Source organism: Sus scrofa, chromosome 7 (assembly GCF_054392235.1).
Source record: "Sus scrofa isolate SSC_HxYL_T2T_F1_AM1 chromosome 7, Sscrofa_HxYL_maternal_Yorkshire_Landrace_v2.0, whole genome shotgun sequence".
NCBI lineage: Eukaryota > Metazoa > Chordata > Mammalia > Artiodactyla > Suidae > Sus > Sus scrofa.
Window position 1 is genome coordinate 52,949,035 of NC_139389.1, and position 26,582 is coordinate 52,975,616.

The 26,582-nt window shown below is 40.4% G+C and overlaps 1 pseudogene; it reads left to right on the plus strand.

Annotated features, from left to right (window-relative positions):
- The first annotated feature begins 5,533 nt into the window (after positions 1-5,533).
- On the plus strand, positions 5,534-25,299 carry LOC146401583 (alpha-N-acetylgalactosaminide alpha-2,6-sialyltransferase 6-like; annotated as a pseudogene).
- The last annotated feature ends 1,283 nt before the right edge of the window (positions 25,300-26,582 follow it).

A 26,582-nucleotide genomic window follows, 5' to 3' on the forward strand; every position in this document is an offset into this window, starting at 1 on the left:
TTTACTTGTATAGGGATTCCTAGGTTGGGGACTGTTATAGAAAAATTATACACATTCTAAAAAGAAACTAAAGGTTTTCGTTTGTTTTTTAAAAACACTTGAGAATTTTTTGTCTGCTTCCAAGATAATTATAGAATGTATCTACATGTTGGCAAAATTTTGAAAATGCAACTTAAACTGTGGGTGCAAGCAACATTGCTGTTTAATTATTTATATCATTGAATCCATGCCTCTCAACCCTTCTCACTTTGGCACCAAAGTGGAATCTGCTGCATTTTGCCTGTTCCTTCTTGAGATAATTATCAAGGGGGAACCCACGTTTTTTCTTTTCCTTCAAATGAAATGATGAAGTCCATCAAGAGATTTTTTTTTTAAACTTTCTTTGGTTACATCTCCTCTTACTTTAGATTAATATAATATCTATAGAATTAAGCTGCGCTCCATATTAAAAAAAAATTAGTCAAACAATGTGGACAAGAGTAAGGTTTTTGGAAGATCAAGTCATTATATTGCTTTCAGGAGGATTCCTAAATTCCTCACACTTTAAATTAGGTTTATTCATCTAAGCTATTAAACCATTGAAAATGTTCCAATGTCAGTTGAATTAAATAATCATAAATTGAACTTTAATTATGCACTAAAACAGTATTAGAAGCTGGGATTTAAAAAAAAAAAATTAAAAATTCAGTTCCTAAATGCAAAAAGCTTGTTTTCTAGGGTGGAACACCAAAAGACATGTAAACCAAAATTTACAGTGTAGGGTGACTGGAATTTTAACAGCAATATGCACAGCAGAAAGCAGAAGATAGTCAGCTCTCTTTAGGAAAAATGGGGAATGATAGGCTTGTTATAGAACCAAACTTGGGATTGCTCCTCCAACTGCAGTACAGCTAATCTACTGATAGCCTGGTCATGGTGAAGGAAAGTGCAGAGTTTACTGTAGGGCACTAAGCAAGGAGTCTAGGACAACTCGGGCTCAAAAAGCTCCAACTCCCTGATGGGTTTCAGCAAAGCGTTTTTAAAGGCCAAGTGAAGGAGGGGAGTCCCAGGGTATGTGATCAGCTCATGCACAATTCTCTGATTGGTTCACAGGGAGATAAAAGGGTGGTGTCACTGGAGTTAATATTATCAGTCCTCAGGCTCTGGTAGGTCTGGGAGTTATGCTAATGGTCATCAAGTAGCTGATTTCCTCCATTTGGTGGGGGTTTAGCATCTGTAAAACAACTCAGGAAATGTGCATCAGATATTTTATCTAGGTACTTCAGAGAGGACCTACAACAGAAGATAATGGGGTGAGGTGTATCCTAGGAAGGCCCCCTAGGGTCCTGCTCAGTTAAGGCTTCAGCTGATCTTTCTCCTAGAATAATGACAATAAAGACAAAAATAAACCAATGGGACATAATTAAACTCAAAATCTTTTGCAGAGCAAAGGAAACCATTTTTAAAAACAAAAAGACAACCCACAGAATGGGAGAAAATCATTGCAAATGCTGCAACCAAAAAAAGGCTTAATCTCCAAAATATACAAACACCTCATATAACTCAATGACAAAAAAAAAACAAACAACACAATCAAAAAATGGGCAGAAGACCTCAATAGACATTTCTCCAAAGACATACAGATATCCAGCAAGCACATGAAAAAAAAAAAATGCTCAATATCACTAATTATTAGAGAAATGCCAATCAAAACTATAATAAGACACCACTTCACACCAGTTAGAATGGTCGTCATTAACAAGTCAACACACAACAAATGCTGGAGAGGATGTGGAGAAAAGGAAACCCTCCTTTACTGTTGGTGGGAATATAAACTGATACAACCACTATGGAAAACAGTATGTCAGTTCCTCGGAAAACTGAATATAGAACTACCATATGATCCAGCAATCCCACTCCTGGGCATATATCCAGACAAAACATTCATTCAAAAAAATACAGGAGTTCCCATCATGACTCAGCAGAAACGAATCTGGCTAGTATCCATGAGGACACAGGTTTGGTTCAATTCCTGGCCTCACTCAGTGGGTGAAGGATCTGGTGTTACTGTGAGCTGTGGTGTAGGTCACCAAAGCAGCTCAGATCTGGTGTTGCTGTGACTGTGGCACAGGCCAGCAGATATAGCTCTGATTCGACCCCTAGCCTAGGAACCTCCATATGCCACAACTGCGGCCCTATAAAGACAAAAAAAAAAAGAAAAGACACATGCACCTCTATGTTCATTGCAGCACTATTCACAATACCCAAGATATGGAAACAACCCAAATAAACCTTGACAGATGAATGGATTAAGAAGATATGGCACATACGGCAGAAACGGACAGAACATTGTAGATCAACTGTAATGGAAAAATAAAAATCTCACACAAAAAAAAGATGTGATACATACATACAATGGAATATCATTCAGCCATAAAAAAGAACAAAATAATGCCATTTGCAGCAACATGGATAGAACTAGAGATTCTTATACTAAGTGAAGTAAGTCAGAATGAGAAAGACAAATACTATAATGACATCACTTGTATGTGATCTTTAGACTGAGTTTACTTGTAAGTGTGTTCCTGGCAGAAAGAAGACTATGTCAGAGGTCTGAAGTCATGACACAGCATGGGTTATTTTGAGTCATCGACAGGTTGGTATTGCCGCAAAGTGATGCATATTGAAAAGTAGCTGGAGACAAGCCTGGAGAGACAGACTCCAGATCAGAAAGAACTCTTACATTTTGTAGTGTTGGGGGATTTTGCTTGTAGGAACAGGAATGATAATAACCATGAAGTCTAAAGGTTTATTTAAGCCCATTCTTTCAGCATTGATGGTCCTATTGAAACAGAGGGGAGGTGGTGGTAGGGGGGGAGTAAGTAAAAGGGGAGGGAGATTTTTTAAAAAAAGGAAAAAATGTTGCAAATGTACAACTTATTCCTCAAGACAACACTGGCTGAAGTTTATATTCCATCCATGTAATGATTTGCTATAGGCAACATTAAAATTAATTATATAAATAAAACATAGAAAGAGTACATGATAATATGATGAGTTACAGAGTTTCAACACATTATGTGCCATTATGTACTGAATCCCAGCTTTATCCCCTATACTCCTTTAGGTGGTAATATTTTTGAGGTGGTAATATTTTTGAGGTGATGTTTGTTACTTGTTTCTCCAATTTCTTACCTTTTAAAAAGTTTTTAAAAGGAGAAAAATAGGAGTTCCTGTCATGACTCAGTGGTTAACAAATCCGACTAGGAACCATGAGGTTGCGGATTCCATCCCTGGCCTTGCTCAGTGGGTTAAGGATCCGGCATTGCTGTGAGCTGTGGTGTGGGTCGCAGATGCAGCTTGGATCCCGCATTGCCGTGGCTCTGGTATAGGCTGGCAGCTACAGCACCAATTAGACCCCTAGCCTGGGAACCTCCCTCCATATGCTGCGGAAGCAGCCTTAGAAATGGCAAATAGACAAAAAATAAAATAAAATAAAATAAAATAAAATAAAATAAAATAAAATAAAATAAAATAAAATAAAAGGAGAAAAATAATAAAACCATTGTCATATTAGATGCTGGGTTCTGCCTCCAATGACTTTGATCTAGTGGCACAAGAAGATAAACATACTAATTAAAAGGTGCTCTGAAAAGTATTAAGTGCTTCCTGAGTGGTATCCAAAATAGGCTCATCTGATGTCACCAATAATGCAACTAGGTACCAAAACCATAAACTTGAGAGTTATGCCTGACTCTCTTAATCACTATCCTACCCACATTCAAGCATCTACTAAGTGTAGCCAATTATATCTGCTAAATACTTGTTATAGTTGTCCCTTTCTCTTAATCCCCATTAGCACTGCTATAGCTAAAGCATTTACCTAGTCATCACTGAAATATTTCCTAACTAGTCTCCCTTTCAACGGGGTTGTCCTGGTCAAAAGTTATCTATCCCTCACAAATCTGCCAAAATAGATTGTAGAAGATACAAAACTGACCATTTCGCTTCCCTAGTTAAAGCCCTTTAGGGTCACAGGGCATAGACTCTGGATCGTTAGCGTGAGAAACAGGATCTTTCCTGACTCAGTTTCTGGATTCTGTTCCAGCTTCTCTAGCTGCATTGTCACCAGTCTCTGCCTGATACTTACACATCAATAGCCCCTTTCTGCTGGTAACTTCCAATCATACCAGTCTGTTTCCTATACCTCTGCCTTTGCTTATGTGCCCCATGCCCATTTCTAGAGTTTCCTGCTCAAATCCTCCACATTTAGCCTAGGCATCATTCAAGACTCAGTTTAATTACTACCTCTTCCTAAATCTATACTCATACCCTACCTAATTCTAACAGGGCCTTGTACGGCTGTTTGTTGTTTACATTAAGACATTCACAGAGTTCCCATTCTGGCTCAGCAGAAACAAATCTGACTAGAATCCATGAGGATGCAGGTTCGATTCCTGGCCTCGCTCAGTGGGTTAAGGATCTGGCTTTGCTGTGAGCTCTGGTGTAGGTCACAGAGGTAGCTCAGATCTGGCATTGCTGTGGCTGTGACATAGGCCAGAGGCTGTAGCTCTGATTAGACCCCTAGCCTGGGAACCTCCATATGCTGTGGGTGTGGCCCTAAAAAGACAAAAAAAAGACATACTGTCCACAGCTCTATTACTACAGTAATACATTATTTGTCATTGTCTATTTATATATCTTCTTCATCACAGTATGTTAATCTCTTTGAGAAACTGTACTCTATCTCAACCCACTCTGTATTCCAGCACCTAGTTAGAAACCTGGTTCACAGTAAGTTCTCAAAGTATTAAATAGATAAACACATGGAAGCACAAATTGGAATAGCTCATAGAAGCATGGGCAGTTAGTAAACACCTCATTTAGAAAGCGACACTTCAAATATTCCCAAGGATTGGTATAAATAGGTAATAAAAGAAGGGAATTCCAAGCAAGTTGGATATGGTCAGGTTTTACTAAAACCTCCAGGCTGAAATGCACAGACCTGTTCAGAAGAGTTTCCATATAACCAGAGCTAAAAGGTTTCTCCAGATGAAAAGATTGAGTCAAGCCCTACAGAGTCAACACCAAGAAATAACAATCTATTAAAGAGATTAAGGGGACAAGTAAATAATTTTCAGTCCCTAACAGGCCATGACCAAAAAAATTTTTTAATTAAAATTACAATATCTTGGTAGTCCCAAAACAGAGATCAGTGGAAATAAAATACAGTGAGCAAAATGTTTCAGTAATAGTTTAGACTTGAATTAAGGTGATGAGAATAGAAAGCAAATGCTATATAGAGAAATAATCTGGGAGTTCTCATTGTGGCTCAGCGGTAATGAATCCCCCAAGTATATGTGACTGTGAAATATCCAAGTGGAAATACATACCAGATTGCTGGTAATGTGGATCTAGATCTTTAAGAGCAACCCAGGGCTGCTGATACTAAGTTTAACATTTATATCCATAAAAACAAAAAAAAGATGCTTCACCCCACTAAGATGGCTACAATTAAAAAGACAAACCATGTGCTGGCAAGGATGTGGACAAGATGGATCTCTCCAATACAGCTGGTAGGAATGTAAAATGGTGCAATTCCTCTTGAAGAAGTTTTTTTCCAAAGTAAAACAAAAACTTATCCTATGATCTGGCAATTCCACACTTAGAAAGCTATCCAGGAAAAAGGAAAACGTATGTCCATTCAAAGATTGGAATGTTCATAGAAGCATTATTGACAATAACCCAAATTGTAAAAATCAAAATGTCTATCAACTGGTGAGTGGATAAACGAAAGATGGTATCCCCGTACACCTCATATGCATTAAGAAAAAGAAATAACACAGATGAGCCTCAAAAACTTTATGCTAAGTGAATGAAGCCAGACAAAAAGGTTATGTATTGTCTACTTCTATTTATATGAAATGTCCAAAAAAAGGTAAATTTATAGAAGTAGAAAGCTGGTCAGGTGATGCCTTGACTTGTGGGTGGGTGCAGGAATTAACTACAAAAGGACATGCAAGAACTTTTGGGGGCAGTGGCAATGTTCCAAAACTGGATGGCAGTTATGGTTGTACAATTCTACACATTTACTAAAAATCACTGTACACTCTTGTGTGTAAATTATATTTCAGTAGAACTGTTAAAAACTATATTCTTCAAAGAGAGTTGAAACCTAGGAAGTTTCTAGTTGAGGTTTCAGGAGAAGAGAGTAGAGCTGCAAGCCAAGAGCTAAGTTTGGAGGGGATTTTCCATTTCAGAGATAGAAAGAAGATGAAAATGCAAAACAGACTGAGAAGTAAGAAAAATAAAAGAAGCATGGATTTTTTAAAATCTTTGGGAGAAGATAATTTTAAGAAGAAAGTTCTGTCCAACAACATTAAATACTACAGAGAGATCAAGTAGCATGGGAGCTAAGGAATACACACTGGATTTGGCAGTTAGAATCTAATTGGTGAAGTTCAACTCAAGAAGTTAGAAAAATAAAGATAAAAGCAAAAAACAGTAATTAATTAGAAAAATAAAAATATAGAGTAATTTCAAGAGCTGATTCTTAGAAAAGATCAACAGCATAGATGTTTTGTAAGTAAAACATCAAAGCTCATTCATAACCAAAAGGAATAAAGAAAAAGAATACACAACTGACCCAGGGAAATAATTTATTAAAAAATCCCTAAAATTATGCTAAATAAAAGTTTAAACATCAAAGACTGTTAATTTTCCAGAAACAAGTAAATAAATTTTCAAAGTTGAGTCAAGATGTTATTTAAAAATTATGAATACAGGGAGTTCCCTGGTGGTTCAGTTGGTTGGGAATCTGGCCTTGTTTCTTCTATGGCGAGGGTTCGATTCCTGGCCCAGGAACTTCCACATGCTACAGGCACAGCCATAAATATATAAATAAATAAATAAACAGTTTTTAAAAATTATGAATAAACAATCATGTAAAATGCAAGCGCCATTTTTTAAAATGCCTCCAAAAACATGATGGACCAAGACCATTCCTCCTGAATATTCCACCAAACCCTGAGCTACTTACTAGGTGACTTTGAGTCACTTACTTAGCATCTTGATTCCTCAGTTTATTCATCTATAAAATGAAGACGAAACACCCAATAGGGTTTTGTGGGGTTTTTTGTCTTTTTGCCTTTTCTAGGGCCGCACCAGCAGCATATGGAGGTTTCCAGGCTAGGGGTCTAATTGGAGCTGTAGCCACTGGCCTACACCAGAGCCACAGCAAGGAGGGATCAAGCCACATCTGCAACCTACACCACAGCTCACGGCAACGCCAGATCCTTAACCCACTGAGCAGGGCCAGGGATCGAACCCACAACCTCATGGTTCTTAGTCCAATTCGTTAACCACTGAGCCATGACGGGAACTCCCCAGTAGGGTTTGTTTGTTTGTTTGTTTGTTTGTTTGTTTGTTTGTTGTTTCTTTAGGGCTGCACCCGTGACATATGGAGGTTCCCAGGCTAAGGGTCAAATGGGAGCTGCAGCTGCCGGCCTACACCACAGCCACAGCAATGCCAGATCCGAGCTGCGTCTGCAACCTACACCACTGCTCGCGGCAATGCCAGATCCTTATCCCACTGAGTGAGGCCAGGGATCAAACCCGCATCCTCATGGATACTCATTAACTGCTGAGCCACGACAGGAATACTGGGTTATTACTTTTTTAAAAAAAAGAATACAATTCATATCTCTTGAGTCAGAGAGAAAGCCAGCATTAATATTAGCCATGTGTTTAAAGTCTCTATAAAGGTTCTAGTTTTCATATAGGTGTTAGTGTCTTTTAGAGATCAGAGAGAAGATTTATAGATCAGTATTTGGGTTAGAGTCAAACAAACAATTTTTTTTTAATCTGAGAAAAACCTCTCAAGTTGAAACCAACATCTCCCCCACTCCCCTGGAATCATGGCATTTCAACTGCAGATGGTTGATTTTGTAAGGACCCCTGTTAAGAGAGTCTTTAAAACTAAAAAATCAGGAGTTCTTGTTGTGGTGCAGTGGAAACGAATCTTACTAGTATCCATAAGGATTCGGATTTGATCCCTGGCCTTGATCACTGGGTCTGGAATCTGGCATTGCCATGAGCTGTGATGTAGGTCACAGACACAGCTTGGCTTCTGCATTGCTATGGCTGTGGTGTAGGCCGGCAGCTGTAGCTCTTATGCGACCCCTAGCCTGGGAACTTCCATATGCCGCAGGTGCGGCCCTAAAAAGCAAAAATAAATAAACAAACAAGCTAGAAAATCAGAAGGAAGTCCTGTCATAGAGTCCACATGGAATAAATAGGACCTGCCATTATTTTTATTATACTTTCTGCATTACTAGTGCACAGAATCATGATCAAATTATTTTAGCCTGAGAAACCTATATTCAAATACTCTCTCCACCAACTAGCAGTTCTATAACTTTGTTTGAGGTATTTATGGGTTGTGAACATTGAGGTCATAATGGTTGTAGAAAAATCCTAGGGATTCTAATATGCATGGAAAATATTTACAAAGCCTTTTTTCAGTATCTACATTATTTAAATCTATTCTAGGCAAGCATGGTCAGTGCCTGTGCTTCAAAGCTTGTAGAAAACAAACGAAAACATGTTTCTCAGAAAGAGACCAAAATGATTAACGGAATAGAGTTAATCAGAACACAGAATACAGAATAAACTTTAAGCGTGGCGGTTGAATTACTATAAAAATGAAGTTTTATGTGTTGCTTTATCAGTGCCTTCAAGTAGATGAAATTCTTGTTTGCTTTTTGTTTATAATGAAAAAGGAATATTTTTATGCTTCTAGAGATTTCCAAAGGAGTAAATTTCTTTACATGAAAATAAGAGGGATGTGAGTTTGCTTCAGATAAATTGCTTGGCAATGATTGATATAACACGGTAATGGATTACTAAAGGAATTTAAAAAGATAATTGTAAGCCATCCTCAAGAAGAAATGTGTGGAATTTTGCAATTGACTGGCTATATTCTTTGGCAGAGGAGGTGAGAGTCAACTAGGCTTTGTTTATATTTACTTTATTATTAAAAGACGCTTTCTGGGAATTCCTGCTGTGGTGCAAAGGAATCAGTGGCAGCCTGGGAGCGCTAGGACAGGGATTTGATCCCCAGCCTGGCACAGTGAGTTAGCTTAGGTCTCAGCAGCTTTGGCTCAGATCTGATCCGGGGCCCAGGAACTCCATATGCTGTGGGGCAGCAAAAAATAAAATAAAAAAAGATGCTTTCTGGAAATTCTAGCCCTAGTATTTATTAGCCATGTAATTATATGCAAATCACTTAATTTCCTTGAAGTGCAGTTTCTTTAAATGCAAAATGAGGGTAATAGTACCTTTCTTAGGATATTGTTTTAGACACATAAACACATACATTCACATATAAACACTGTACTGTGCCTAGTCCAGGGTAGGCATTCAAGAAGTAGTATTAAATCACGTTTTGCACCTTCTAAATTTCTCCTGGTAGTTACTATGCAAATATTGTTACCTGCGTCTGCTTATTTAGAATAAAACAGAAACATAAAGTACACTTGGCCTTCATGGTAGAAATGTTTCTGAAAGCCTCCTTATAAAATAATTGTTTATAAACTTTATCCCTCAGTCTGCCATTAAATACTTGGCTATCTGAATATATCTGAGCAAAAGTTATGCCCTAATGAGTAAAGAAGTATCATGTTGGCAAATTCCTCTTAAACATTTCAGGGAGAAAATGTGTGTGTGTGTGTGTGTGTGTGTGTGGAGATAGAAAAATGATAGAGCAAAAGATGGTAAAATGTTTACATTTAGGTTATCTCAGTAAAGCATAAATAGGCATTCTTTCCAAATTTTCTGCAAGTATAAAAAATAGCCTTTAAAAATTTAACCTCTCTATATCTATTATCTAAAACTAGATGGTTCACATTTTGGCTTTCTTTGAAGAATACGTAGTACACATCACTTATACACTAAATGATTCAGGCACAGAAATATTTTGAATTTACAGTAAGAATATCCAGCATTGGCTAAAACATTGCTTTTTTCGTTGTCAGTCACCAGAGTTTCTCTGAAGCACTGGGGAAATTAACCTTCCACTTCTATATGTGAGTTCTTGCAGAAAGCCTAGATGTCTCCTGTCTTGTGCATCAAATTCCCTATGGTGGGATAAAGATTTTGGAGAACATGCCAAAGAAAACCTTTTGTGCCTTACCCTAAAATGCCTTCTGTACATTGACTCTTTAAAATCTTGAACGAGAAATGCAAACCATAGCTGGAGATTGGTTCTGATGAGAAGTCCCACTCTCTTCTTGATGCCTTTTCTTTCCTTTCCAATTATCTGGGGCTCTCTTTAGCTTGAGTGCAGTCTAGTTTGCTTCCCTTTCTCTTGCCTCAAAAGCAAACTAAGTCTGAAAATCAAATTAGAATTAATAAGGATTAGGAGATACCAATGTTATCAAATCCAGGAGCAAAGAGGGGGGAAGTAGAGGAAATTTGACAATATTTATAAATAGGAAGGAGTGGGAGAATGAGAAAGACAGATAAATTATGTCTGTCTCATCACATCCATTCCTCTTCCATATGCTGTACATCACCTCTAGCAATTTCCCACACTCCAGCTCCAAGACAGCAGGAAGCACAGGATTTCCTGAGAGACCTCAGCTCTGCACTGGTTCTCACCTCTCCTTCACAGGCCCACGTTTAGAAAAACAAAAACTCAACAGCAACCAAAAGTTCACAAGGGGCTGCTGTTCCTCCTTCAGGCCTGATTTTTTAGGCAGATTTTCTTCTAGCCTATGGAAATGTTTTCGCATTAATTTGACCCTGGTTTCTTTCACACTAAGGTACTGAAAAAGGGAATTCGCGGACATTCATGGAACGCCATCAGCGACACGTTCACAATGCTAAAGAAATGAATCTGATCATGGATATCAGACCTCGTTCTACAACTTATTTCGTTCACTGGCTATACGGGGTGTGACAGAAGACAGAGAGTCCAAGTGTGTGCGTGAGTAAAAAGTTCAAATTTGTAACAGAAAGGCCCAAACTCAAAGCATGATATTTGACCCTGCCTCCATAAAAACCTCTCCATTTTTTCCAGGGGCATCTCTATTCTCAACTCCTAACTGCCAGGACCTGTTTGACTGTGGCTCCTTAAGAGGCATATATGTTCTATTTCCAGGCTTAGAAGACAAGTTTTTTATGAACTATAAATAGCATAAATGTGTTTGCTAGGACAAATTAGACATACACATTTAGATCAAGTTATTAGATTTGACTTGTAAGCCTTTAAAAATCTATATTCTTGGAGTTCCCGTTGTGGTGCAGTGGTTAACGAATCCGACTAGGAACCATGAGGTTGCGGGTTCGGTCCCTGCCCTTGCTCAGTGGGGTAACGATCCGGCGTTGCCGTGAGCTGTGGTGTAGGTTGCAGACGCGGCTCGGATCCCACCTTGCTGTGGCTCTGGCGTAGGCCGGTGGCTACAGCTCCGATTTGACCCCTAGCCCGGGAACCTCCATATGCCGCGGGAGCGGCCCAAGAAATAGCAAAAAAAAAAGACCAAAAAAAAAAAAAATTTGTATTCTCATCTCTGGAGAATAAGTCTGAGGGGCAAGCTGGCTGTGTAATTTGTGACTACTTCTTGAGCTCAATCTCGGAAGGACATCAGGAGCCACGAACAACTGAGAATGTATCAAAAAATACAATGAACAGACTGAATGTAATCAGAGGCTTTCAAAATAAATGTGTGTGTGTGTGTGTGTGTGTGTGTGTGTATAGCTCAGGGTACCATAAAAAAAAAAAAAAAGATAAGATTAGGTGGCTTAAACACAAGAAATTTTGTTTGCATCATGGAGGGTGGAAGTCCAAGATCAAGGTGCCACATGGTTGACCCTTTTCCCGCTTGCAGATGGTACCTTCTCTGTGAGTCCTAACATAGCAGGGGAGGAGAGAGAGCAAGCTCTCCGGTATTGCTTTGTAGAAAGGCATTAACTGGAGTTCCCGTCATGGCTCAGTGGTTAATGAACCTGACTAGCATCCATGAGGACATGGGTTCAATCTCCCGCCTTGCTCAGTGGGTCAAGGATCCGGTGTTGCCATGAGCTTCAGTGTAGGTGGCGAATGCGGCTGGGATCCTGCATTGCTGTGTCTGTGGCGTAGGCCTGAAGCAACAGGTCTGATTGGACCCCTAGCCTGGGAACTTCCATGTGCTGTAGGTGTGTCCCTGAAACCAAAAAAACAAAAACAAAAAAGAAGGGCACTAATCTTATCATGAGAGCTCCACTCTCATGACCTCATCTCCAAACACTATCACATTAGGGATTAGGACTTCAGCCTAAGAATTTGGGGGGAACGCAGTTCAATCATTAGCAATCAGCTAGAATTAACTGGGTTTGGAAGCTGCATTATACTGCTAACTAATCTTGGACTCAGTGGACCATGGAGACCCCTTGCCTTTTCACAGTTTGCTGCTGCTAAGCCCCTCACTTCCACCCTATGTTTGGGCAGTCAGCCTAGAGTCAATAATGTGGACACTATAACAATAAATACTCAATTATTTTGCTTTTTTGTGTATGTGATCTATCAGTCCTGGATTTTCATACCTTTGGGGTGGAGGGATCTTCCCAACTTGGTCTTATCTTCCCATTTATTTAATAAGCTTCCTTTTTACATGTGTCCATCTGAGTCAATAACTAAAATGGTAAAATATAAAAGGGAAGAGGGGGAGGAGTCCCCGCTGTGGTTCAGCGGAAATGTCCTAGGATCCATGAGGACGCAGGTTTGATCTCTGGCCTTGCTCAGTGGGTTAGGGATCCATAGTTGCCATGAGCTGTGGTGTAGGTTGCAGAAATGGCTCAGATCCCCCGTTGCTGTGGCTGTGGTGTAGGCCGGCAGCCGCAGCACTGATTCGACCGCTAGCCTGGGAACTTCCACGTGCTGCAGGTACGGCCTTAAAAAGACTAAATCGATCAATAAATAAAATGAAATAAAATAAATGGGAAGAGGGGAGAACTATAGAACTTTCCCTGTAGACCCATCATCAGTATCCTTTGGGTTCTGTCAGTTAATTAGTTCACTAAGTTGTCATCATATTCATTTTATATATTATTTTATCCATCAGAAAATTGTCAGATATTTTGTAAAATGCCTTAAAAATTCCAAGTACACGAAGTCTCTGTCATTTCTTGGACCTCTCATTTCAGTAGCAATGACAAAAATTTGAAATAAGATGAAATAAGATGGACCAACACATTTTGCTCTTAATAATTCTGACTCCCTGGTAAGTATTCTCTCTACCTCTATGATTCTTTTCTAACCTTAACTCCAGCGTACATTGACATTTAGAATATCTTGATTTTCTATAAGATTTAGGCTTCCCTGAAGGGTCCTATGATGGAAATGTTGTTCATATTTCCTTTTTCCATATTTCAATTTAATCCCGGTTAGGTTTATTTCCATAACATGATTTTATGACACCTTCTGCATTGCTTGAGACTGAACTGATCTCAAAAGAAGCTCTTCAAACGTGCGTATGAAAAGAATGAGTGCGTAGCATTTCCTTAGTGAGTAGCCGTGGAGGCTAGCTGGGAGTATGGGAGAAGCAAGGTCAAAGAAATTTTGAATGAGTTATAGCTATTCAGGAGGCCAAGTAGAGGGAGAATGGGGGACAGATCACAGACAAACTGCAAAACATATAGGGAGAATCAAGGGGAAGATTCAGAAGAAAATCAGGGAAGATGGATCATAAAGGTTTCAGTGACAACATGGGAACCATTAAAGGCTGAGTAGGAGGCGATAAAGACCAAGGACACAAATGAAATTGGATAAAGAAAGACACACAAGTGATGAATTTTTTTTTAATATTCCAGATAACAAATACAAAACAGACATAAAATTGTGGTTAACTGTGTCAAATGTCTCGTGAGGTTATTATTCTGAGCACATCGGAAACTATAGGAGAGTAAGGTGAACTTGCAGAAGTTCAGGACACACCTGGTCTTATTCATTATTATTTCCTCTCAGTCTGTAGCACTGTTTAATATAATTGCACCTGTAGCATGATCATCTGCCCTTAAGCTCAGCTATGGTAGTCCTATCCTCTTACCTTTTTTTTTTTTAAACATATTTTCCCATTTAAGATTTTTCTGAGAAAAAGTAATTCTTCAACGGCAATGTTTGTCGACCATTGAATTCTAGTTTAAAAACCAATGCATACCCCAATTACATTCGATTCAAAAGTCATGCCAGAGGGAAAAAATGCAGGATTTTTAAATTTAAAAATAATTACGCTCAAAGCACATATACTATATAGAGGAAGACTGCAAATCCAAGTAGATCTATTTTTCATTTGTCCGGGCTTCATTAGGTGTTCCCACTGTGAATGCGGCAGAAATCACTCATTACACAAACCATTTTAAAGTTTCTGTGTATATATGAGCCAGTACGTCTCCATAGAGTTCCCTGAAACTGAAAGTTCTCCCACCTTCTGGGCTCAACCAGTCATTTAAATTTTCAATAAAAAGGCTTTAACCCAGTTCATTAATTTCTCAGGGCAGTCTTGTGTTTCTTATGTTTTTTCTATTTACCACTGGCTTCTTTTTCCTGAGTCAGTCAAAAGTTTAGTTTCACTTTATCCTGTTCCTCTTCTACATTACTTCAAATTACATACAGCACTCTTGTGATTTCTCTCATTTCTCTATTCCATGCTTAATTCAAGGCTATGGATCTATAGAGTCTATTTTTATTGCAGGTTTTTGAGAACAAAGGATGCTCATTACACTATACCATATTTTTTTAAAAATCTTAAAATTGGGGGTATTAGACACCATTCTCCTACATTCTACCAGGCATTTCCTCCTTTGAGGAATTTCTCATAGATCAGGGCCTACTTTGAACCCATCTTTCTGTTTTCTTCTCTTATTTCTACCAGACGGCCTCCGATGCACTTACTCCAGTTGATTTTTTATGCAAGGCCATTCAGCTATCCTATCCCCTAGCCAAAGAATGTTTAGGTTCCTGTTTGGCTACTCAGAAATTCATGAAGATGATTTACTAAACAAAGGATTCTTGACTTTAAATTTCCAACATTTAACAGCGAAACACCCAAGGGCTCTTTCAAATTGGTTTGCAAATTCTTAGGTAGGTTCCCTCCAGCTGGCTAAGGCAAAAATCCGACATGTTCTGGGTTTTATTTTCTCTCTCTGAAAACCTCTCTAGATGTAGACAACTATAACAACTACAGGCACAGATCAAGAAATACTCTGGTATCATAAAGTTGTTCCAATCATCAAAAACCCACTCTGTTGACAAAATGTATAAATTACTTAGCTGTATTATCAGGGCGATGAGAATATATAGAGCACAGATTTCAAATGTAGCTCTTCGATCACCTTATAGAAAGAACTTTTCATCACCCTCCTGAAGGTACAGGCTTTTAGAAACCCGAATTTGAAAACAAGCAAAAGGAAAGTCAGAGTCTTTCCCCCTCTTAAGGCAGACCACTCCACGAGCTTAATCTCCAGTCACCAAAGGAACACAATTCTCTCCTCTATCTGGACCTATGCTGCCACTTGGATTTGCGGTGACAATCCTTCTTGGGGCTCAAGACTGACAGATTTACGCCTAAAACTGAAGTTGCACAGACGGCCATTTACATTTCTTTAGAAGATGTTTTAACTCTGCAGCTCTAACAACTGCTTTTGAGCAAAGAGAAATTAGGGAACTTTGAAGATCAAAGTCCTGCATTTTGTGCTTCTTCCTTACCATTGCTATACCCTGTGTAGCTGACACAGCCTGAAGATACGTATGATACCCCATATGTGTTTAAGGGTGGAGAACAAAGTCAACCTGAAGAAACTGACAGTCACCTTCAATACACTGATTTGTGTACAATTACTGATCTCCTTTCTCCTTTTCTTCGAGAGCCAGAAGGTGGCATCTCACTACGTATTTTAATATTTGCGTTTATTTCATGAAAATATATTACGCTTAGATTGACTATTTAAACTTTTTTTTTTGTCTTTTTTTTTTTGCCATTTCTTGGGCCGCTCCTGCGGCATATGGAGGTTCCCAGGCTAGGGATCGAATCAAAGCTGTAGCTGCCAGCCTACGCCAGAGCCACAGCAACACGGGATCTGAGCTGCATCTGCGACCCACACCACAGCTCATGGCAACACCGAATCCTTAACCCACTGAGCAAGGCCAGGGATGGAACCTGCAACCTCATGGTTCCTAGTCGGATTCCTTAACCGCTGCGCCACGACGGGAACTCCTAAACTTATTTTTAAGCATAGGAATAAGTAGAGCAAATTAACCCTCTAGAGGAAAAAAAAAAAATGATACAAAGCAAAAAACAGAGCAAGGCCATAAGGCCATCCATCCTCAGATCCACAGAACAGATCAGAATTATCTTCAAATGATTATTACTTAAATATTTTTAGAAAGACTTTCACAGTGATTTTTGAACTTTTTAAACACTAGTAAGACTGTTAAAATGAAAAAGAAAGAAAAACATACACTATATTGCAAATTACTCAATTTGATAAATTGGGAGAAATACAAGGAAATGACCTCTCAGCGTAGAAGGCTCAGTCTCTTTTCTTTTCCCCCTAGACAGCCTATGATGTTCACTGTGGCTTATCTATCACAATATTAGTAAAACTGATGAAGAACAAATAGGAAAACACAGATGAAACATTTTAAAGAGGTCATTCCTCCTTTTTATGATTTCATTGCATGAATATTCATTCACTCATTGAAAAAAAAAACACCATGGTTTGTTACTATTCTGCACAAACTCTTGGTGCTAACTAAGCATGTTGGATGTAAAGGAGAACACGCTGTGGTCTCTGTCCTCAAGTCACGCACAACCAAGCCTGGAAGGTTGTCACAAAGAGATAATCAAAACGCAGAGCAGTGAAGACAAAGACAGACGTGCGCAAAACTACAACAAAAGCTCAGAGAAAGGCGTTTCCTGAGGAACACAGAGAAAGCAAGTAGGAGATTCCAAGAAGGCTTCCTAGAGTAGGTGACCTGAACCAAATCTCCTAACATTAGCAGGAATTCCACATAGATTAGTGGGCTAAGAAGGCAGAAATGACTTTCTAGGCAAGGGACTCTCAGAGGAGGGTGTAGGGCTGGACTTCTTCTTCTTGGTAGGTACTAAAGGATGGAATTCCTTATGTGCCATGTACCAGCATGTATATCAAAGGGTTTGCTATTTAGCCTGTAAGACTTAAGGCTTCTTTGGGATGAGTGACGCCCCAATTCCTGGCATGGTCCAATGTGAGATTTAAGAAGATGGCTCTGATGGCAGGAAGAAGAATTAGTCAGAGCAGGATAAGACAGGGGGCAGGCAGGCAAGTTAGGAACCTGTTGCTTGGGACGATGAGGGTTAAACCAAAGCCTTGTTCCAAGGACAAAGACAAAGGAACCTACCCCAGAGCTATTTAGGGGAGGACACTGTCAAGATCACACCACACTTAGGATAAGTATGCAAGAAAGGTGGGGTCTGCCCTGACCTCCCAATTTCTTGTGTGGCTGCTAGATGTAAAGTAATACCATCAAATAAGATAAAGAAGATAGGAAGAAGAAAACGTTTTTAAGAGGAAACAAGTAAGGATCCGGTGTTGCCATGAGCTGTGGTATAGACCAGCAGCTTCAGCTCCAATTGTACCCCTGTTGTAGAATTCCCAGAAATCACCTCAGAAGACACTCGAGGAAGGAGGAGAGATGCTTTATTACACAGGCGGGTCCATGTGGAATCGCTTCCCAATCATAGATGCCGAACAAAAAGAGGGAGAGAGATTTATAGTGCTTGCTTACGTGTCTAACATGCTACATTAATCTTCAGTTACATGCAGGGTACAGAAAGGTGTATAGCTGTAAAGAATGCTTTATATTGTTACTTTAATGATTAACCTCAAGCAAAATCTAGCTATTATTGAATTTCTTTAGAACAATCAGGGCCCAGAGTTTTCCAGGTGCTAATGACTCTTTCTCAGAGCCCTCATATGAGTCACCTTAAGTTCACCAAGATGGACAGTGGCAGCAAGATGGCTTCACTCTTGCCAAGCTCCCTATTCCCTTTTCCACACCCCTACACCCCTAGCCTGGGAACCTCTATATGCTGAGCCTGCAGCCCTAAAAAGGCAAAAGAGAGATCTAGTGAGCAGGGTCCAGAGCAGAGACAGTGGTTTGGCAGTCTTTAGTAAAGATTAGAGCTATGAAAATAGCCCAGGATCTCTCACACAGAATATGGCCAGGAAATTAGGCGCTCTAGAAAAATCCTTGGTGAATTCCAACCTTTAAGAAAGGTGGGCAGAAGTTGTTCCCAGGACAGAAACTAAGAAGTTAATGTGCATTTTTCAAAATTGTCTACACACTTTAAAGAGACTGTTTACTGATAGTCCTGATAGGCTTCCTTTTCCTTTAAAAAACAATGAGGATTGCAGATATTTAAGTACGCAGGGTATAAACTCCACAAAGTGGAACTTCTCATTATCCTCGGATATCTCTCTGCCTGAGTGTTTACTTCTAAACATAAATTCTAATGAGGAGTCATTAATATTCTTCTTACAAATAGAGATTGCTTCTTCAAACATTTACACCATTTTCCTGTTTGAGACACTAAAAAGAATGTCTGGAAGAGTGGCAGCGAAGAACTGGATAGAGGAGAACTTTGTGAGTTTGGCTGCAATGGAGCAAAACACAATAACAGGTTTATTACCAGATGAAGAAAAGTAATAAACAAGTTGCTCCCCGCTTTATTCATCAGAGGTCAGTTGTCTCTAAAAGACCATATTGCAAAATTCTACACTCAAAGACAAGTTGAACAGTTCTCTTTTGGAAAATCATTTATACATTTCTAGGACGTATTATTTTTCCACAGTTAGCTCTCTGTTCCTGCCCTTGTCATGTCACATCTGGTATTCCAAAACTCACTCCTCACCACCTGTCTTAGCCTTCTCCTCAATCTGTCCAAAATCTTATAGCTAAAATCATCTTCCAAATCTCTTCTTTAAAGTATGCTCTTCCTTAAGATTACTTTTCAATCTATTAAATCACCATTTTCTGTGAGCCCTCAGGGAACATTCTAGGAAGATCTTCTTAGCCCTCAAAAGAAACATTTATACCTAACAAATACATATATGTGAATATGTTAATTTTAACAAATGATAATGTATTGTGCTGTGAACAAAGTAGAAACAAAGACAGTAATACCATTTATGTGCATAGTAATTGAAAATTTTCCAAAGCTTTCCATCTTATTCATTGTATCCCCTTCAACCATTTGATAAATGTTATTCTCATTTCAGATGGAAGAAACTGAGACCCAGAATGTTTAGGGGCTTTATCCAAACTCAGTCAAGCTCAAAATGAACATGAGAACTAAGTTTTCTCAACTATCTATCCAGTACTTTCTCTATTTAAATAAAATAGTATATATAACATTCCCTGGAATTAATGCCAATAAGAAGGGGGCAAAGGTTACTGTGAGTCTATAGTACATTGGGCACTGAGCTAAATAAATTATATAATAATTTCCCTTAATCTTCACAACACCTCATTTCTTTTTTCTAACTGAGGACCAGGATACAGAGAGTATAAGTGCCAGTAATATTTCTTATTACGTAGGTAATAAAGTAGTTTAATTTATTTTATTTTATTTTTTGTCTTTTGTCTTTTTAGGGCTGCACCCAGGGCATGTGGAGGTTCCCAGGCTAGGGGTCTAATCAGAGCTGTAGCCACCAGCCTACACCACAGCCACAGCAACTCGAGATCCAAGCCCCATCTGCGACCTACTGTAACCTCATGGTTCCTAGTCGGATTCATTTTCACTGCGCCACAACAGGAACTCCGAGTATAATTTATTTTGTAAGTAAGTAATAGAGAAATAATTTGAAACTATGATTCTGATCCCAAAGTCTGAGCTCTTTCCACCTAAGGGCACTATCTCACACAGTGAAAAGCTTCAAGTCCATCACCACCTGTTAGGTTTACACAATAGACTTTCATTGCATGACAATTATGTTACATATATATTTCACTCAGAGTGACAGTGTTACAGAAATAAAAATGCCATCAGCCCTAACCATGAGAAGTACCCAGTCCAGGAGGGAACACAAACCAGTAAACAAAGCAGAAAGTACAGATTTTTCCTTTAGTAACAATGGGGGAGGGGTAAGGATGAAAGAAATTTTGTTAAAAAGAAAACACAATATTTCTTAAATGTTAAAAAAAAATGTAAATGATTGCTCAGTAACAAAGCTGTCAAAACAGTGAGTCTCAAATCTTATTTTGTTATAGCCGAGGACATTTTATTATAATCCTGGGTAACCGATATCTCTGAAAGAAACTAAGGACAAATTTTAATCCACATAACAAACCAGAGTTGAGCTGAATCATGAAATTCAATACATAATGGGATCTCACCTGCAGCACAGTCAGGAAGCATTGTCTTCAATGGATGAAACAGAGTGTGTTTGGTACAAATTTGAATGTATACATGATAAGGGAATTTGCAGGTATGCCCGTTCAATAAAGGCTTATTGACTTTGGCAGTGAGAAAACAGTGGTGTGCACTTGGAAATGAACACTGAAATGTTAAATAAATAGAAAGTAGACTTGTGCTTTGGTTTAAGACATCTACTAGCCATCATTTAATCAGCATAATAAATGAAACAGCTCACATATTTTCTACTGCTGTTGACCCTCTCCTGCTGAAATTATTTCCATCTTTCTCAGGTACAAGAATTTTACATAAATAGGAGTTCCTATTGTGGCTCAGCAGTAATCAACCCGACTAGGATCCAGGAGGATGCAGGTTCGATTCCTGGCCTTGCTCAGTGGGTCAAGGATCCGCCCTTACTGTGAGCTGGGGTCTATGCTGTGGTGTAGGCCAGCAGCTGTAGCTCTGATTCAACCTCCAGCCTGGGAACTTCCATATGCCTCAGGTGTGGCCTTAAAAACAAAAAACAAAAGAATTTTACATAAATAGAATGCCACAAAAGTCATTGCATTATTCCTACCAAATACAATTATCAATATGTGTTTATTCGGGACCAGCGATGAGCCAGGCACCTAATGGAAGTTTCCTCAACAAATAGACAAAATTTGGCAAAAACTGACCTCACTGACTACTGATACTAGGTCCTAGTCATTCTGAGTTCTTTTAAAACACATTAAATAAAGTCACATTTGTAACAGGTTTAGATATTTATCAAGTGTGGATTTAAGGAGTCTTAGTCTTGATAAATTCAAAATCCATTTGAAACATATGGGTTCATTATTTCCATCCAAATTCATCTTTTTCAAGTTTAAATGAATTGGTTTGGAAACATGAATTTAGAAAGGCAAAAAGACTAATCAAAGAAGCTCCGAAGACTTTTCGCCCCTGGAGAAACATATGGATGTTATTTAAAATCAATTCAGAAGAAGGAAAAAAAAAAAAAGACAGGTTGAAATTTCTTATTTAAATCAAAGCTTGTCTTTGCAGTATCACATGCTGCATGATTATTAGAAGATGTGCATCAGATGCAGTTCACTTTAGCAATCGACACAAACCGACTCGGGATGATGTAAGCAAATAAAAGGAGTTTTTGAAAGATGTTGGGGGAGCACCCAGATTCAAATTGCTAGGGAGACTCAAAAAGGGAAGGCATCAAGTAGTAAAAACATAGCAGGAACCACAGCCAAAATCCAACCAGAGAGCTACCACAAAGAGGAATCCTGTGATTGCCCCCACTAATTTTTCAATCACAAATCTTAGTCTCCCCCATTATTGGCTCTGGACTCTGGGTGACACCACTTTTGATGGATACATCCAAGAAGAGGTTTCCACTGCTCTCCCTGCATGGGATCATTTGCTTTTAATTTAAGGTCCAGGATGAGTGGTCTGATGGGCTGAGCCTAGATCACAGTAAATGACACTCATTAAATGGAAGGAGATTCATATGCTATAAAGAAGGTTGTTAAGATAGACATTACAACAAGATAATATTAATGTGTGACACTGTGAAAACTGCCCTACCTTCTCTGCCTCTTATCCTCTGAGTCTGCTCAATTCATCCATGTCTATTTTCTTTTCTAAGTCTATAATGTACTTCCCTCATGCAGAATTTAAAGTCACATCTCTATACTTTAGGACTTGACTATATTTCTATTAGATATGACTGGATTCATCTTCTTTGAACAGGAAACTTGCTTTATACAAGTTAGAAGTTCTCCTGTCTCTCACAAAAGAATTTTGAAAAACGGCTGCCCAGAATTGTCATTGTGGCTCCAAAATTATAATGAGATCATGACCCTCTTTTTCCATTGCATCATCAAGGGGCACCGCATGGTCCAAAATGGCTGCCAGCACTCCAACCATCACAATGGCAGGCCAGCAAAGTGAAAATAAGAAGGGGAAAAACACTATTTGCCTCTTGCCTTGAAAGGAATTCTCATGGAAGTCACACATGAAACTTCTGCTTACATCTCACTGGCCATAACTTAGTTACTTGTTTAAATCTAGTTGCTAAGAGAGTTTAGAAATAATCTTGGGCAGCAATATGCCCAAGCTAAAAATTGAGATTCTGAAATGACTAAAGACATGATGAGTGGCTAATGGGGGAAAAAGCTTGGTTAAATAGCACTGTCTCAAACAATTCCTTTTTACTTTTCTCTTGGTATTCCCTCTGCGGTAATTTTGTCTTACACATTGAATTGGCTGAAGTAAACAAGCGACATCTTCTGGAGAGCACAGTTATTTAAAAGTAGGTTCCTCTATTATGTACTCATTGTTTGCCTCCACAGGTAGTGGTTCCTGCTGTCCACAGACCATATCTAGATTGTTTTATGGAATTTTTCTTCCTTCCCCTCCATTCCAGGGGCTCTCTGTAGCTCACCACCCTGGTCTTAATAGTGGAGGCAGTAACTTGTATTTCATTTTATTCAATAAAAAAGAGGAAATTGGAAGATAGAGGTTTCTAGGGGGAAAAAAATCAGCCAGGTAACAAATAATTTTTGTATATGGACAATGTACCAATAATATTTCTAAGTATTCAATATACAGAGGAGCATTGATTCAAGTGCAGACAACAGAAGCTATTCTAGATAGTTTAAGCAGAAAGGTATTTAGTACAGGGAGCTTATGAAATCACTGGAGGAGCTGAAAGAGCCAAACCAAAGCTCGGACTTTAGAAATGATTCCCAAAACACCACAAATGAACTGGCCTACTAAGGCAGCCACTTTCCTTGTTACCAGAAAACTGGGTAATCAGGAAGCTGCTGGTTCAACTGCTGACTCAACTATTAGACTTCTTCCTTCAAGATCTAAGCATCAGGAAGCCAGCTGTTGACCCCGTGATCACATCACCTTGACTACAACACAAGCTCCATGCCATGCCTCCTGGCCCTCTGAGAAAAAGGTTGGGCACTGGGAACGCTAATAATGTTGATGCAGGAAAAAGCAAATAAACAAAAATGAAATTCTCCACAATTGTGCTTACCTTCAGAACTAGTCGAAGCAGCAAAATAGGGACTGGTCTCTTTTCACCTTGTAAATGGCTTTGTTGGCAGAAATGTATCATCTGAAAAGATGTCCAGAAGTTGTTTTAAATGTCTCAGTCTCAAAAATGAAGTAAAGGGTATCACGCAGGAATAGGAATGGAGCTTTTGCATCCAGTCTGTAGTATCTGTCACATGCAGTCAGCAGGGCAGATGAAATCTCTGTCTTCTGTGATACTGAATAAGTGAAGACCTTATGTCCTCTTAAGGAGACCCCTCTTCTCCTTGGGAGAGTGAAACTAATTAAACAAGGAGGCTGCCATTAATGGAAGTGGCCCTATGGCTGCGGCAGCTTTTGTTAGCAAACCAAAATCTAAGCCTCTAAGTGCTTCAAGGTTTTGTAATCAAAATGCTAAGGACCACCAATCACAAGCAGCCAACTAGGCTTCCAGCCAATCAACAATTTCCATAACTTAGCTTCTGCCTTTTCTCTATAAAATCTCTTCCCAAACTCCTGACCATTTCCTGTTTGGTGCGGTCCAAGTCGAATACATTTTTGCTCACATAAACTTCTAAAATGTTTACTATGTCCCAGTTTAGCCTTCTAACAGGAGCAACCAGAATGGGTTTACATTCTGAATAACGTGGTACACTAAAGGTGAATCATTTCATAGCCTTGAAGGAAGACAATCTGAAAATGACACTGCCCCATGATGAAGGGAAGAGCCAAGGAAGTCACAGAGAAATGGATAATGGCATCATGAGTGTCTAGATCAAGCAATGCCTGAATCCTCTCTTCCTTGAAATGCTCTATTAACTCAGCCTGTATCTCTTCTTTTTGGTTAAGCCATCTTGATCCAGATTGTTCATCTTGGTCACTAAGTGATTTTTATTCATTTAGAATTTAGAACCAGAAATTACGTATTTGAAAAGATTTAACTTGCACAGAATTGGCTAACTTGAAGCAGGGAGAAAGGCAATAAGGACACTATCATCTGGAGCTGAGAAAACTGGCAATATTTGTTACAAAATACAAAAAAAAAAAAAAAAAAAAAAAAAAACTCCTCTTAAACTAATATCACTTGACTGTCTCCCAGGCCTGGGCTCAGCAGCGAGCAGCGGCGCTAGGACCTGGCGGGCTGGGGCTGCTGCAGGGCTTGAGCGGCTGGAAGGTAGCTCTTGGCTCCAGGCTCCGTGTGAGGGGGCTGGGCTGGGGAGGCTGCAGGGTACTGGGTGCTCCTGGGGGAGATGAGGAAACTGAGGCTTCCAGAGGTCACCTGGCTTGCCCGAGGCCCCCCTGCCAGTGTGATCCACTTCCCGGCCCGCTGGGCGGTCTGCAGGACGCTGGCCCCTGCCTCTTAGCAATTGAGGGAGAGAGATGAGTAACAACAAATTCCAAACAGTGCCAGTGGGGTCTTTCACAATGGCTCCCTGCCAGGCTGCATCCATCAACCTCAAGAAGTGGGGCATTGCTGATGGCCACATCTTCATTCTAGGCGTGTGACTGTTAACAGCTCCAGCCACCTGCTGGGTGCCAAGCTGGGCCCGAGAGCCAGAGGGCTGAGGGCACTGTCTGTAAGACCTATGCAGACCACGGGCAACAGCGATGTGGGCAACAGGACCACCTTCCACGTGGTGGCCCGTTTCTGTGCATTGCGTGTGATGCGGCGACCCCAGGAGTTCGCCAACCAGACCCGGGGGGAAACTCTATTCATCTTATAGGGCCCCCAAATAAAATTCGAAAGCGAAGTGCGCGCCACCCCAGTGTGCAGAGGGGGTGTTTCCCAGCACGGAGACCCACTCCCATCTCTCTCAGCCGCAGGCGCACACGACAACCTCTTCTGGAGTGAAACCTGCAAAGACAGTGAAAAAAGCCCTATTTTGTGTGAGCCACAGACTGGTTTGCCACAGCGATTGCAGTGTTGTGTGACAACGTGCATGTCTATGACAGAGTCCTCCCCCACAGCTCTGAGCAGGCGGGGCCAGATGAGCCTGTCACATCCAGAATGAGCACAGCCCCAAGGACAACCATCACTGCTTCAGCATGGAGAAGGGAGTCTTCTCATCCTGGGCCCAGCTGTAAGGAACCACCTCCTTCCCATCCTGGGCCTAGGCTGTCCTGCCCACTGGGGCCCTCACCAGGGACGCAGGAGAAGTGGGAATCTGCCCAGCACTTGACCCAGGGCCATCTCCTGGCCAATCAAAGTTGGTCAGAGTGTCTTATGGCCAATCAGGGCCTTGAGGAGGGTGTCTCCTCCAGCCATTCAGGACCATGGAGTAAGGCTTGGGCAAATCTGGGATTTGGATGTGAGTAGGGATGTGAGCAATCAGGTGTCCAGGGTATTTCTTATCCAGTCAGGGTCTGAGCATAGTCAGTCAGGGTATTTCCGAGTAATCTGAGGCTAAGGACATGTCCTTTTCCATGAAGCCTTGGTTCAGAGACCCAAGATGAACCCCCAGATCACTTCCTATTGGCTGAGGCATTGGGGTCCTGTCCCAAGGGGCTAGGATACCCCCTCACTTCCCCAGAGCCAGAAAGCGGTTGTGTGGAGGTGGGAGCTGTCTGGAGGCCAGGGTGGGACATTTTTGAGGTTACAGGAGGCCCTGGGGGCAGAGGAGGCTGGTTTCCAGGTCTCGGCTCTGCCCTTCGTGGCCTTGGACTAACCCTTGCCCCTTCTCTGGGCATCCTTCTGCCTGTTTCAGGTTCTAAGGTGGAGTCTGAGTACCTGCCTATCTTCCCCACCTACTGCCTAGGTCTGTCCTCTGGAGTTGGTCCTCCATTAAGACTGGGCCCTTGCAGCCACCACCCCTTGCTGGGGGGCTCAGCTCCCTGAGGGACTGAGGTTCCCTTCCCAACCTCCTTCTGGAAACTTGAGGGTATCTTGGGGTAAACTCCCCCAGGGTTTGGGGGACTCTGATAGGTAGGAACAAACCTTCAGCTGTTTTCTTAGCCTCTATTTTCAGCTGCCTTTAGCGTGACCCTTAAAGAGCCAGGCCCCCTTTTCTGCCATCCAGCAGTGAAGTTTTTCACCTGTTGCAGGAGACTTTGGAGCTGAGACATGGAATATTTTAGCCAGTCTGGGGTTTGCTGCAGCCCCTTTGTCCCCAGCTGCTGGAGTCATCCAAGGGTCTC